Consider the following 16,756-nt stretch of genomic DNA (forward strand, 5'->3'; position numbering starts at 1 on the left):
TGGCCACTTTATTAGGTACAGGAGGTTAATTGGCCCATGCGTTAACTTAGTACATGTATAAGTTTGTAATTAGAAGAGCTCTGATGATCACTTCCTTGAAAATACAAGTACCTCCTTAGAATATTTTAGTTTGTAACCATGCCACTGGAGCAAACATCTAATGAATAATTCTTCCACTATTTTATCTTTCGCTAAAAGCACATATGTATTGCCCATTGGTGGCATACATTCATTGGATACTTTATTTTATCTTTAATTGATCTCCAAGGAAATTTTGATGTAATTTCATGTTCTGCTGTAAATTTTGCACAAATTGAGTTGACGGTTTGCACAAATGATGCATTTCACAGTATGTTTTGATGTACGGTCTGATGAATAAGTAAAGCTAGATCTAAAGCTAAGTGTCTATGAGCTTCTTGTCCACTGTTAAAAACTCTCTGCTCCTCTTCACCTCATCTGTATATATTAGCACAATTAGAACGTCAGATGGTGACTAAAGGTAATGATGAAACAGAAAGAAAAAGCTGGATTCTTCAATTTGATCTGTTAAAGTCTTCAAGGAGTATTTAGTGAGAAGCTTTGCTCTTAATTTGATATTCAGGTTTTAAATTATCAGCAGCAATTCTTTTTAAATAATATTGACATTATTAGTAACACATGCAAAATGCTAGAGGGACTCATCAGGTCAGGTAGCATCTATTGAGAGGAATGAACAGTCAACATTTCGGGCCAAGACCTTTAATCCTGATGATGAAGACCTAATCAGTGTCCTCATGAAGGGTCTTGGCCCAAAATGTTGACTCTTTATTCCTCTCCCTAGGTGCTGCCTGACTGCTGATTTCTCCACCATTTTGTGTATTACACTGGATTTCCAGCATCTGCAGAATCTTTTATTTGTTTATAACATTATAATAATCTGTAACATTTTGAAGAAAAGAATGTGATCCACAAAAGCATTTCTTGTGGAACTTCCCCCTCAATTTATTGAAATAGAAGGTTATGTTTCAACTGTGCCACATTTCAGAAATATTTCACTGATATCAAGCATTTTAGCATCTCACTACTCTGTGATAGGCACCATTTAAATTTGTTTTTACAGGCTGTTTAAAATTAAAATCCACATTCCCTTTTGCTTTTTTTCATCCTTTCTCAATATCTTTCGTACAGTTTCTCTACTACATCTCTTCTGAAAGTATCATCTCGTCCCATAAGGTTGACTCCACCCGACCTGTGAGGTGGGGTGACAGTGGGCCCATGGAACCTGGGACTGGCAGCTGACTTCAGACCCTGTCTCTGCAGCATTTTCCATCAAAGCCTGTTGGAAACCGATCAGGAATAGAGTGTGATCAATCTGTAGCCTTATTAATGAACCCAGCTGTAGTAGCTATTAATGCTTCACAGCATGGGGATCGGACATAACATTTTCCTGTGCGGACAAATCCTTACACTGCCATTGAGAATGTACTTTTAGCCAAATACCTTGACACTCTGAAATTGTACTTTGTTTTACTGCTGTTTTGTAAATACAGTGGGATTGCTATAAATTGTACTGATTTAGTCACAGCTTTTGTGGTTTACATGAATGAAGCAAGCAGAAGCAATCGAGACCCATCTGTGCGTATTGATAGTCAAAATCAATTAGGTCACAGACATGGGACATTTATTACCCAGTTTGTGTAGAAGGACTATTTTTGTACTGCTTTGAGGTCCTCTCTAATGTGATTTAATTTTATTCCACTGTTGGTTTAATAAGTTAAATGACACAATTCATTGCTTTAGAATGATTGAAACCTTTAGTGTTCATTATAAAACTGAAAATCCATGCCAATAGGTATCTATAATTTTTTTTGAGGGGGCTGCAACTTGCAAGATAAAGACTTAGACATAGTTGAATTTTTTATTCAAAGTGCATAGCACATAATAAAGAAAGCGTCCCTAATATACAAACCCCATTTCCAGAAAAGTTGGGATATTTTCCAAAATGCAATAAAAACAAAAATCTGTGATATGTTAATTCACGTGAACCTTTATTTAACTGACAAAAGTACAAAGAAAAGATTTTCAATAGTTTTACTGACCAACTTTATTGTATTTTGTAAACATACACAAATTTAGAATTTGATGGCTGCAACACACTCAACAGAAGTTGGGACAGAGGCATGTTTACCATTGTGTTACATCACCTTTCCTTTTAATAACACTTTTTAATCGTTTTGGAACTGAGGATACTAATTGTAGTAGATTTGCAATTGGAAATTTTGTCCATTCTTGCTTGATATAAGACTTCAGCTGCTCAACAGACCGTGGTCTCCGTTGTCTGATTCTCCTCTTCATGATGCGCCATACATTTTCAATAGGGGATAGATCTGGACTGGCAGCAGGCCAGTCAAGCACACACACTCCATGTCTACAAAGCCACACTGTTGTAGCCCGTGCAGAATGTGGTCTGGCATTGTCCTGCTGAAATAAGCATGGACGTCCTGGGAAGAGACGTCGCCTTGATGGCAACATATGTCTCTCTAAAATCCTAATATACACCTCAGAGTCAATGGTACCTTCACATACATGCAACTCACCCATGCCATGGGCACTGATGCACCCCCATACCATCACAAATGCTGGCTTTTGCACCATTCGCTGATAACAATCTGGATGGTCATTTTCATCTTTGGCATGGAGAACTCGACGCCCGTTTTTTCCAAAAACTAGCTGAAATGTGGACTCATCTGACCACAGCACATGGTTCCACAGTCTTTCGGTCCATCCGAGATGAGCTCAGGCCCAGAGAACTCACCAGCATTTCTGCATAGAATTGACGTATGACTTCCTCCTTGTGTAATACAGTTTCAAGTTGCATTTCTGGATGCAGCGACGGACTGTGTTGAGTGACAATGGTTTTCCGAAGTACTCCCGAGCCCAGGTGGCTATAGTTGTCACAGTAGCATGATGGTTTCTTAGGCAGTGCCGCCTGAGGGCTCGAAGATCACGTGCATTCAACAGTAGTTTCTGACCTTGCCCTTCACGATCTGAGATGTCTCTGAATTCTCTGAATCTTTTCACAATATTATGTACTGTAGATGTTGAAAGACCTAAATTCTCTGCAATCTTGCGTTGAGAAATGTTCCTTTTGAACTGACTAACAATTCTCTCACGAATTTTGGCACAAAGGGGTGAGCCACGACCCATCCTTGCTTGCAAAGACTGAGCCTTTGATGGACGCTACCTTTATATCCAGTCATGATACCTCACCTGCTACCAATTAGCCTGCTTAATGTGGAGTCTTCCAAACCGGTGTTACTTGAATATTCTGTGCACTTTCCAATCTTATTTTAACTCTGTTCCAACTTTTGTTGAGTGTGTTGCAGCCATCAAATTCTAAATTTGTGTATGTTTACAAAATACAATTAAGTTGGTCAGTAAAACTATTGAAAATCTTTTCTTTGTACTTTTGTCAGTTAAATAAAGGTTCATGTGGATTAACATATCACAGATTTTTGTTTTTATTGCATTTTGGAAAATATCCCAACTTTTCTGGAAATGGGGTTTGTAAATGAAAAAAAAATGGAAGACTTGTGTATTTGGGCATTATCTGTAAGGTCATATGGTTTGAGAATAATGATACAATACTCACTGTTATAGAACAAAGGACAGGACCTTTGGTCCACTATGTCTGCTGACCATGATGCCAATTTAAACTACACATCTTGTCTAAATGCCTCTTAAATATTTCTAAGAAGATAAATGGTCACAGGTCTTGATGTGGCAATCGTGCATACCATGAGGCATCTGTTGACTGCACATGCGCAACTAAGTACAGAAACCTGGAAGTTGCCATTGAAGATACCTCTTCTCCTCCTCAAAATCTGGCATTCCATCCTTACAAATAGAGATCATACGGCAATGAATGGAATGGTGCAAAACTCATCTCTTGTGCTATTGCTTATACATAGAAATTTGCAAATGAACCCATAGGGCTGGTGTATTCAGATCAAAGTATGCTTTTATTAATGTGATTAGTGGTAATTGCTGCTAAGCACCTTCTCTAGCCTTGAACATTTAATTTTAGAAGTACTTTGAATCTTCCCTTTGGAAAATAAGCTTTTTTACTTGTATCTTCTGTTTTGGTATTATTCTTACCTCCTGCTATGCAGTTTGACATTTAGGATTTGCATTTCATCCTTTATATGCTTAACATCAATCTTGTAGAATATAGGGAAGTTGTGTTTATTTATATTAGTCTATAATCATCAGTCTGAATATAACAGTCAGAGGCAAAGTATAGATTCTGACACACGTTCGCTGCTCATAAAGTCTGTTGTTGCCTTTGGAATGGAGGTTTCTTCTAAACCAGGGTTTCCCATCCCTTTTTATGCCATGGACCAATAGCATTAAGCAAGGGGTTTGTGCACCCTGGGTTGGGATATCTGACCTAATACAGCACCCAAACCGTCAGCAAGAAAAAAATAGCAAAACTCTTGCACTATCTACATTTCTCAACTGCACTTCCTATTGTCTCCAAGCCTTTAAGTCTAAGCTGCCCTGACCATCACTGGCTGATTGGATAACTTCTCCATTTCTTGCCAGTCCTGGTGACCTGGTGATAAATAAAAGGGAATTTGATGCATCACAGGTCTTGATGTGGCACCTCTACCTCCCCTCCCCCCACCTTCTTACTCTGACCTCTCCCCCATTCTTTCCAGTCCTGATGAAGGGTCTCAGGAACTTCGACTGTTTATTCGTTTTCCATGGATGCTGCCTGGCCTGTTGAGTTCCTCCAGCATTTTGTGTGTGTTATCATGTGTTTAATGTTTGAAGCATCACAATTGTGGCACAAGGACAATTCAAAAATTAACCATATATAAAGTGATAAAGACACCACTGTTATGATTGATGATATCAACATAGGTCAGTTGTAAGGGTACAGGAAGGATTCAGGCACAAATACACAGGCCAAGTGAATGGCAGATGGAATATTATGTGACAATAATGAGAGGTAATTCAATTTGGTAGAAATGTCAAGTATTTTCTTCATTGGATGCCCTTGCACACAAGTTGCTGAAAGTTAATATAGAGATAAAGTCAATTAGGAAGACTGATAGTATATTAACCTTTACGTACAGGATTTATTAGATTATTAGATTAGATTATGAGGACACGCAGTCCTCTTTTATTGTCATTTAGTAATGCATGCATTAAGAAATGATACAATATTCCTCCGGTGTGATATCACAAAAACACAGGACAGACCAAGACTGAAAAACTAACAAAACCACATAATTATAATATACAGTTACAACAGTGCAACAATACCATAACTTGATGAAGAACAGTCCATGGCACAGTAAAAAAGTTCAAAGTTTCTCGAAAGTCCCACATCTCACGCAGACGGGAGAAGGAAGAAAACTCTCCCTGCCATGCTTGACCACAGTCCGACTCTGAGTCGTCTGAAAACTTCGAGCTCTGATCAGCCCTCCGACACTGAGTACCGAGCACCATCTCTATCAGAACAGTTCAATCTCAGCCTCGGTCGCCAGCAGCAGGCAAAGCCGGGGATTTTGTGGCCTACCCTCCGGAGATTCTCGATCGCACAGTAATAACAGCAGCGAACCAGGCATTTCAGAAATTTCTCCAGATGTTCCTCTGCTTCTCATGTCTGTCTTCATCAAATCAAATCAGAATTGTTCACGGCCCTTATTTAATAGATACAATATCATTTCACCGGAGAGCTGCGCACGTTGCGTCACGTTGCCATCTTCTCCTTCCGCTCCTTTACGTAAAGGAGTAATGATGCTTTATCAGAATTATGTAGGGCCTTGCTGAGACCACACCTGTGATGCTGTGTACAGATCTGGCAATCCTATCTCAGAAACAATAAAACTGTAAACAGGGAGAGAAGTCAATTTTCATCACATTGATTCCCGGAATGGAGTAGATGAACAAAGTCAAAGTCAAGATTATTGTCATATGACGAGGTACATTGTACTGGTTCAATGAAAGGAATTTTGTACAGCAGCATCTTAGAGAAATAGCATTAGATAAGCAATTCACAAGAAAAACAAATTAACACGTAAGTTATACACAAGTTTTATAAGAAAACATAATCACAACAAAAAAAACATTTTTTAAGTGCAAAATGATCGAAATGGTTACACTGTAGAGTGTTGCCTTTTAGTTCAAGAACCAAGTAGTTGAAGGGAAATCGAAGTTGTTGAATTGGTGTTGTGAGACTTCAGGTATCTGTACCTCCAGTCTAATGGCTACCGCAAAAAGCTGGCATGGTCAGGATGGTGGGAATCTTTGTTGAGGTATGTTGCCTTCTTGAGGCAACACCTCCTGTAGATATTACCAATACTATAAACAGTTAGGATAGAACTTAATCACTGTTCTATGATGAGTGATTACATATTCTATATGCTCTGGAGATAGAAAACTGAGGGATGATCTCATTGAATCATGTAAAATTCTTACAGGGCTCGAAAGGTTAGATGTAGGAACGTAAACAGGAGGAGTTCTGCAGATGCTGAAAGTTCAAGCAACACACATCAAAGTTGCTGGTGAACGCAGCAGGCCAGGCAGCATCTCTAGGAAGAGGTAAAGTCGACGTTTCTGCGTCGGGTCTCAGACTGGGAGATCGTTTTGCTGAGCACCTACGCTCTGTCCGCCAGAGAAAGCAGGATCTCGCAGTGGCCACACATTTTAATTCCACATCCCATTCCCACTCTGACATGTCTATCCACGGCCTCCTCTACTGTAAAGATGAAGCCACACTCAGGTTGGAGGAACAACACCTTATATTCAGTCTGGGTAGCCTCCAACCTGATGGCATGAATATTGACTTCTCAAACTTCCTCTAATGCCCCACCTCCCCCTCGTACCCCATCCGTTATTTATTTATATACACACATTCTTTCCCTCTCTCTCCTTTTTCTCCCTCTGTCCCTCTGACTATACCCCTTGCCCATCCTCTGGGTTTTTTCCCCCTCCCCCTTTTCCTTCTCCCTGGGCCTCCTGTCCCATGATCCTCTCATATCCCTTTTGCCAATCACCTGTCCAGCTCTTGGCTCTATCCCTCCCCCTCCTGTCTTCTCCTATCATTTTGGATCTCCCCCTCCCCCTCCCACTTTCAAATCCCTTACTCACTCTTCCTTCAGTTAGTCCTGACGAAAGGTCTCGGCCTGAAACGTCGACTGTGCCTCTTCCTAGAGATGCTGCCTGGCCTGCTGTGTTCACCAGCAGCTTTGATGTGTGTTGCTTAGATGTAGGAACGATGCTTCTCTTCTCTGATATTACAGGTTCAAAATAAGGTTTTGTCTATCAAGGACATGAGAAGAAATGACTTCCTCGGGGTTTAGTGACACTTTGGAATTCTCTCAGCTATACATTACATTCAATATAGATATTATTTGATTTAGGGATATGGAGTTAATACAGGAAAGTGAAGTGAAAGATTAGTCATGGTCTAACTGAATGTTTGAGTAGATGTGAGAAATTAGACAAATTTGGCAGCATCTTCACTTTCATCAGATCCCTGCTTGAAACATTGAACTGCCAATGATTGCATCAAATACTGCCATCGCTGGTTTAAATCGCTGCCCTTGGTGGTGCCACTGGGTCTCGCTCTTGGAGATGTTATTAAAATTCAGAGATTTATGGATTGTTCTGTAATTCAAACCAACTGTTGTTCATATTGGCCTCTTTAGTTCTATGTTTTTTTCATGTTCTTGAACATTCTTTCTTGTTGTGGATTGGCAGGCTGGGGGTTTGGGTGATCTGTTTGTTTTGGAAGTTGGTGCTTGTGAGCTTTTATTTTCATGTGCATGATGCGGGGGGGGGGGAAGATGTTTTTCCTTCAACTACTTATATGGCTACCTGGAGAAGACAAGTTTCAGAGTTGTATTCTACATACATACCTTGTTGGTAAAATGAACCTTTGAAATACAGTCTGACTTGCCTTTACAGCAATTTTAGCATGCTGTTTTACTATTTGATTCTTCCTTCCAGATTGCCTTTCAAATTTTATCAGAGCCATTCTACACTGCTGTAATGAGATGCAGGACTGTAAGAGCCTGCTACAGTGAATTAAAATTTGAGGAATATTTTTATTACTTTTGATAGTCTGTCAGTGCTTCCAAAATATTCCTACATCAGCAATAACTTAGTCGGCGGGCTAGGCAGCATGCAGTAGGTAATATACAGATGCAATTTCAATAAAGTTTTAAGAAGAAAGCAACAATACTGAATGAAAAATGGCATTCAACATGAGGCTGGCCCTGGCCCAGCCTCACTGGGTAGCCAATAATGAACTGCATACTTTTTATTAGTAAATGAAAAGATGAGTGTGCTCAAGGAACTGTGGATGTTAGCTATTCAGAAAAATAACAAAAAATTGCTGGGGAAGTACTTAACATTTATGAGGATTGGTCAAGAGAAAACTGAAGTTAATATCCAGCTCAATGATCTTGAGAAGCAGATGATATCAGAAAAAAATCATATACTACAGCTGACTAGTTCAGAATATTTCTAGTATTTTCTCATTTTTATTTTGGATTTAATGTATCTGCAGTAATTTGCTTTTAAATTTTGAAGTAACTACTGAATTTACTTTTGCTGGTGGAAATCAGTTATGATAGAGTTACTGCAAATGAGTCAAATCACTTGATGCAAAATTTGGACCTATTATTGATTGGACTAAGGAATTCAATTTTTCTTTAGAATTTTAACTAATGTAAGATCAAGATTCATGAAACATCCATATCCTAACAAGTGTAAATTAAGTAGTATAAAAGTTTATTCCCTGCAATCAGAATACTTGTAGAATAATTCTATTTTGAAAATGTGATTGTCACACACACCCAGACAAATTCAATGATAACTTTGAAAAGGAAACTGAACAAATGTGGGTGAAGAAAATAAAATATATAGCTAAACTGCAATTAGTTTTAAAAAGCACTCTGAACAATGCAGAATTGGTCTTAAACACCACAGATCATATATGTAAAGTACTGTTAAATTTTACATGCATTTAGCATGAAGCATGAACAACAGATGCCCATTTCTTCCAATGCATAATGAGTTCAGCTTGCTCATTATGATGAGTTTCTTGACTGCCCAGTGTGAACAAAGTCGATTTTTTTTTAAATCCTTCACTCATGAGTCACCAGCATCAACTGAAGCTAACAAGTGCTGGTTAAAGCTTACTCAGTCTTCATTAAGAGGAAATGTTTGTAATTGGAGTGAGTTATAGAAACATTCCAGGTTTAGCAGCTTTCTGGATGAGATGGCAGGATAAATATGAAGATGTCCACGTCTTTCTTTTCAAAAATAGCTCCAGAGGTTTTTGCTGACAAGGAAGGAGCAAAGGGAACCTGTCACAACCCTGGACCCTGACACAGAGCCCTTGGAGGTGGGCTGCAGAACACGGTTTGCAATCATGCTTGTGAATATGCACATTCCAACCAATCAGTGCTTCATTCTGAGTGTATTTAGCTCCCTTCCACTCATTTCAGTTTGGACAAATCCTGACCAAAAGCACAGCAATGTCAACGCTCCCTTCTTCCCTTTTCCCTCTTTCTGGGAAAGGCGACTACTGTTAGATTGACGCCGCAAAGGAGTGATATTCATCTGGTACTAAGTTACTGCTTCCAAGATGTAGAGTCAGTGTCAGCTTCCAGTTTGAGAGGTTTAGCTACCAGCCCTGCTGGCCTGCCGTTCAATTCTGTTCGGCTCTTATTAAAAGTCGGTGGCCTGTTCATCTGCACTAGGGTCTCTCCCTCTGTGCTTGGGCCAGAAACACACATATCTGTCAGCACCACCACCACAAGACATTCATTCCATGCTATCAGTGAAATGAGACAGGTGTCAAGGTTAATAGCAGGAGTACAGCCTCCAGCACACAGATGCAACTTCAGAGTGACTTCCTGTATTTAACCTTCTCAGGCGTCATCTCCCTTAAGACCATTTGTTTCTCTCATTGCTCAATGGACCACAACCCCATTGTTTACTTTCCATCTATGGAAATCTGTCAGGATTCAGACCAAATATCTACTAGCATCAGTGAGCACTAATCCTCACCTACATTTCAGAGCTTCAATGTAATGCTAGCTACCCAAACAAGAGTAGTTGCACCTCATAACCTAACTTACAACCTTGAATGATTTATTGCCTTTTTTCTTGCACGACAAGGTACTGTCTAACTTGCAAGAGGAACGAAACAGTGGGGAGACGTTCAGATTCAAATCTTATCTCCTCCTGGAAAAGGCTGCACTGATACAAAAACTGTCACAAACACCGTGAGTCCGATGAACATCCTTCCTCTTGGTTCTACTTATCTTTACCCTCCTGGAGATTATTGACTGGCTCTGGCTGAGTGAGAATTAAATATATTAACGTATTCAAATTTCCGGTGCAAACGTAGCAAGTTCACATTGGAAAGGAGATCTTAGCATGCAAACAAAAAACAATTGTTAGCTCACAGAATCAGGAACTAATTGCCTGGAATTTGAATCAGGTTGTAGAATGACAGAGTGTGAAATTGATGTTGTTTCATATAAATCTTGAAAGACCATGCCTGGTTATCTCAATTCCACTCAGCACTTGAAGTCTTGACACAAGCCATTTTAAAGATTGGAATAGGATCACCGAGCTCTTAATAGGAAATATTGTAGAAGCCCTCAAGGTGCAGCCCCCCGCCCCATTCATTTAGTATCATAGACACTTGGACTGGGACGAAGCAACTCAATTCAGAGACTGAACTCATTGACACAACTTCAGCTTGTGCTTGAGGCCTTGAAGTAGGGGGGGGGGGAATGAAGCACGAAAAGTTGGGGCAATTTCTCTGTAAAGCAGCCAACATAATCAAGGGTCCCACTTATCCTGGACATTTCCTCTTCACCCCCTCCCATCCGGCAAAAGATAGAAAAGTTGGAAAGCACATACCAACAGGCTCAAGGACCGTTTCTAACCCACTTTATCAGACTCTCGATTAGACCTCTTGTACTTTGGACTTTGACCTCAGAATATACTTCATTATGATGTTGCACTTGATTGCTTACCTGTACTGCACTCCGTAGCTGTTACTGTACCAAGAGATAGTGAGGAGCACAAGTGCAGTGCAGAGCAAAGTGTGGAATGGACTCAGACTAAACAAGAGGGCACAAACAAATTCAGAAGTGACAGCACAAACTATAGTACCAGAGGTACAACTCAGCACGAGGCCTTTAAATACAGCCATTCCATAAAGGAATGTGGTAGGCAATAACTGGCAGTCTGAGTTTTAAAAGGACAGCAACCGCTAGCCGTACGTTGGAGAACTGGAGTGCCAAAACTTGGATGCCTGTCACTGTTCTGGACTATGACAGTTAGATTTTATGCTGTATTTTGTTGTAATGATTTAATCTGTATGAAGAGTAGACAAGACAAATGTTTCACTGAATCTCTGTGCATGTGCTAGTAATAAAGCAATTCCAATTCCAATTTATTGAGTTTTTTTCTACTGAAGCATAATATATTTAGCTGATCTCCTCTGTGCCTCAGTGCAAACAGAAATCTTCACCCACTGTCTCATGGAAGTCTCCTCAGCAATGAGCACTGAGATGCGTACATGTTCGAGATTGCAAGTCATACATTCCTTGCTCAGAGAGTTGAGGGTATATGAATGGACTTGTTACCCATCTCTATTGGCAGGCTGGATTATGAATCAAATATTTTGCTGCAAATCTTGATCACTATTTCCCTAAAATAGGTAGGTAGGTCAAATATGATGGCAGAATATAGTATTAATGGTAAAACTCTTGGCAGTGGGGAGATTCAGAGAGATCTTGGGCTCCGAGTCTATAGGACACTCAAAGCTGCTGCGCAGGTTGACTCTGTGGTTAAGAAGGCATACGGTCTACTGGCCTTCATTAATCGTGGAATAGAATTTAGGAGCCGAGAGGTAATGTTGCAGCTATATAGGACCCTGGTCAGACCCCACTTGGAGTACTGTGCTCAGTTCTGGTCGCCTCACTACAGGAAGGATGTGGAAACCACAAAAAGGGTGCAGAGGAAATTTACAAGGATGTTGCCTGGTTTGGGGAGCGTGCCTTATGAAACCAGGTTGAGTGAACTCGGTCTTTTTCCTTGGAGCGACGGAGGATGAGAGGTGATCTGATAGAGGTGTATAAGATGATGAGAGGCATTGATCGTGTGGATAGTCAGAGGCTTTTTCCCAGGGCTGAAATGGTTGCCACAAGAGGACACAGGTTTAAGGTGCTGGGGAGTAGGTACAAAGGAGATGTCAGGGGTAAGTCTTTTACTCAGAGAGTGGTGAGTGCGTGGAATGGGCTGCCGGCAACAATGGTGGAGGTGGATACAATAGGGTCTTTTAAGAGACTTTTAGATAGATACATGGAACTTAGGAAAATAGAGGGCTATGGGTAAGCCTAGTAATTTCTAAGGTAGGGACATATTTGGCACAACTTTGTGGGCCGAAGGGCCTGTATTCTGTTGTAGGTTTTCTATGTTTCTATGTTAAAAGTTCCTCTATCAAAGCCTCACCAGAGCCTTCTGAGCAGAACAGGGTATGTGAGCTCTTCCTCTAGTAAGATGGCACAAATGTTCCAATAAACCCCCTCTAACGTGAAACTGTCTGTCTCAGGTTCCTCTTCATTTCAAGCACTCACACAATTTGCCACCTCCCCTGAACAAGCCTCACATCCTCACCACAATGACATGGAGCATTCTTCCTCCTCCTCTGATATTGAATGCAAATGCAGAGATATAATGCCTCCCAGCATGAAACTCCAATTAGCAATAGTTAGAACCTCAACTCTAGTTCTGGTCACCAGATTTAAGGGGAACTTTCAAGGTTCCTGAGAAGGTGCAGAGGAGATTTACCAGTGATAACCGTGAGACTAGTGTAACTCTCGCTTCGGCTAGTGGCTTAATATAGGGGGTGATAGCCCCCGGCCCGGCCAAACTTAAGAAATCTTGTTTGGGTGGATGCTGCGCAATGTGTCCCCTGTTACAAATCAGTACCCCGAAATAACAAACAGTACACAATATTCGATTAAACGATTAAGCTTTATAATTCTTACTTTGACTATATGGTTAGTAAAGAAAATGGAAAAAAAAAGAAAAAAGGCCCATTCTTATGAAACAGTTTATTGTGCAAAGTTGGAGCTCACAGATATGCCGTTCGTCCACCATCGACCTCCTCCAATCGCCTCTGTCCACTGCATCCGGTGGTCTACCAACTCTCTCCATTCGCGTCTTCTCTCCTCATCTCTCCCTGGCAAAAAACCATGAAAATCTTTCTTCCAGACTCACAAGAAAGAACAACAGCAGTCCAAACCCCGTTATCTCAAGTCATAACGCAAACATTGCTGCTACAGAGAAACCATTACATTATCAGTGAAACCTTACAGTATGTTACACTAGTTTGAAGATGTTGGAATTGTTCACCTTGAAGTATAAAATATATATTTAATGTACATTTCAAAAAGTTTAGGTAAGGTAGACTGAGCAAAGATGTTTACAATCGCTGATGGAGCAAGGTCCTGGGTCAGTGATTAAATGTGCTTGCTAAGAGGAGTATCAGGCCTATGAGGAGGAATGTTTGTGCAAACAACTGAAAATCTGCAGATGCTGGAAATCCAAGCAACATGCACAAATTGCCGGAGGAACTCAGCAGGCCAAGCAGCATCTAGGGAAAAAAAGTACAGTCGAATTTCGGGCAGAGTCCTGCCAAAGGCTCTCGGCCGGAAACGTTGGCTGTACTTTTTTTCCATTGATGCTGCCTAGCCTGCTGAGTTCCTCCAGCATTTTGTGTTTTGAATGTTTGTGCAGTCACTTGTAAAGGCTTGAGATTGACTACCTATGAGGATATTGGAAGAAGAAATGATCTATGATTGCACTAGTACTCTGGATAGGAAACTAAAGAAAATAAAAATTGAAGACCACAGGCATAGTGCAGAGGTACGTTATTGACTTAAGAGAACAGGCATGGTTACAGGACTAGAAGGCTTCGATCTGTGCACTAATTAGTGTATGATTCGGTCAATAGTTCTCCGAAGTAGGTTGAGAATGAGTTGGATGCCACTGAAAAGGTATCTGTAACTCCAAAAATAACAAGTACATGGTAGTGGTAGGGTCATAATCCTGCTAGGTGGAGAGCCCAGCATTTATGCAGATATGTATGGTGGTAGGGTAGAAGTTCAGTAGATACTTCCAAACTCTATTCATCACACTCTTAATTATAGCAGCTGTTTCAGCTTGGGTTACCCCTAGAAAGAGGGGGACCCAAGCAGATGGAGCTCCAGGGACTTACCGCAAACACCTATGGCCCGAAAGATGTTTAAATCCAAGGAACTGCAATGACAACTATCCTGGATGCATTCGAGTTTGAGGCTGTGGTGATGAAAGGGTAAGTTAGTACACATAGTAGTCTTGAATACCAGTTGCAAATGAACATAAAACTGTGTGGGAGAGAGCAAGCAGGCACAGGAAAGGCAGATGCCAGCCGGCCTCTCTGAGTCAGTGAGTGAAGCAAGCAAGTCTGATTAGTGCTCCTGGTACTGCTCAGTATGACACAGCTGCTGATCTTTGAGTTTTGTGTTGTGGGGGGGGAGTGGAGAAGGCACCCAGAGAGGCTCAGTTCCTGAATGGCAAAAGATACCTGCAGCTGGCAGACACATCCTCATCCATCTTACTGGTTTCACAAACGCTCATTCGTATGCGTGGGCTGTCCGTAAGCTGGCTGTTCTTAATCTGGAGAGGACCTATATCTCATAAAGTCAAAAGGTATTTCTATGCTACTGTTGCCTGATATGGGGATAATCACTGATGTTAGCTCCTGCAGATAATCTGTGCCAAGAATTCACCTACCACTTCTGATCTAGATGTATTACTCTGGCACAGAGAACCTGTTCCTTCCACTTTACCTCCATCTACAAAATGTTGAGGTCAAAATGAGGATCTTGTGAAGCCTCTCTCACAATCATTTCTCTGCATTCAGCAACGCTTTTTGACTTTAGAAGTGGCTTAATGAAGGGTGCTCTATTATGACTCTATCCCTGATGTCAATTAGCACTGGAAAAAACCCATGGTATGCAGGTTGTAAATATAGGGACTTGTGCACATCAGCTTGCAAAAGCAGACACAGCTATTTACACTGAGAATGCATTGCCGTGCGTAAGATGTATTAGTGTGTATAGTCATGGGTTAATTTTACAGCCACTCATATTTAAGATCAATCCAATTTCTAAGCAAATTTCTTGATAGATTAGATAAAATTCTTACCTTTGAAGGTATTGAGTCATTACTAAGTGCAGGTTTTATTAAAATTGAATCAATTAATATTGATCAATTTTATCAGGATTTACTTTGATAGCACTGAGTGCCTCATCTTTCATTACCTTACATGAGTCCAACTACACAATACAGATCGAAGTTTATTAAAAGTTCTATAAAAGCCTGGTGCATTGAAATAAATGATTGTGATTTTCAGAGTTTCTCTATTGCAATGGTCCATAATATAATGAGATTTTCAAATCTGAATCTCTGATGAGCTGAAATCTTCCAGTCAAAGTATATTAACTGATAAGCCATAGTGACTGGCAGTGGCCCTGGGGACTGAAGGTTGCTTTCCCCAGTGAATGCTAAATCAAATCTATAATAATTCAGCACATTTATTGTTCAATATTTATAACTGCTATGGTACATACTCAGCCGTGCCAGCCTCCGGGGTTTAGTCACTCCAGTTCTCCAGAGTATGGATAGCTGGTGCAGTCCCTTTAAAGATTGTAGCCCACTCCAATAATTGGCGGCCATGTTTTGGCACCAAGATTTGGATATTTAAGGAGCACTTTAAGTTGGGTTCTGGGCTTAATAGTCAGCTCAACTTTGGTACAGACTGTGATTTTGTTTAGGGTTTCTATATCATTTGGATACTCATCTAGTCTTGTCAAGCTTTTATCTAGCATCTAGTCAAGAATCCTCTCCTCATCTTAGTCTCAAAATCATGTCTTAATTCTCATCTCAGTTACTCCAGCACCTGGGTCCTTACCATTCGCCTAGGCCTCTTGTCACAATAACATCCTTCAACAATCAGTCTCCTGAATAGAGTGAACAACTATGCTCACCTGAACTGAACTGAATCCATAACCCATGAACTCTCTTTCAAGCACTCTACAACACGTGTTCTCAATATTATTTAGATTAGATTAGATTAGATTATGAGGACACTCAGTCCTCGTTTATTGTCATTTAGAAATGCATGCATTAAAAAATGATACAATGTTCCTCCAGAATGATATCACCAGAAAACACAGGACAAACCAAGACTAAAACTGACAAAATCACATAATTATAATATATAGTTACAACAGTGCAAAGCAATACCATAAATTGATAAAGAACAGACCATGGGCACAGTAAAAGTAAGTCTCAAAGTCCCGATGGACTCATCACCTCACGCAGGCGGCAGAAGGGAGAAACTCTCCCTGCCATGAACCTCCAAGCACTGCCAACTTGCCGATGCAGCACCATTGAAAGCACCTGACCGCAGCGGACTCTGAGTCCGTCCGAAAACTTCGAGCCTCCGACCAGCCCCTCTGACACAGCCTCTCAAAGCACCATCCTCTGCCGAGCGCTTTGACCACCCCCCACCCCCCCCGCCTGCCCGCTGAGCAACAAGCAAAGCCGAGGACTCGGGGCCTTCTCCTCCGGAGATTCTGGACCACACAGTAGCAGCAGCAGCAAAGCAGGCATTTCAGAGATT

This window comes from Mobula hypostoma, chromosome 26, assembly GCF_963921235.1.
Source record: "Mobula hypostoma chromosome 26, sMobHyp1.1, whole genome shotgun sequence".
NCBI lineage: Eukaryota > Metazoa > Chordata > Chondrichthyes > Myliobatiformes > Myliobatidae > Mobula > Mobula hypostoma.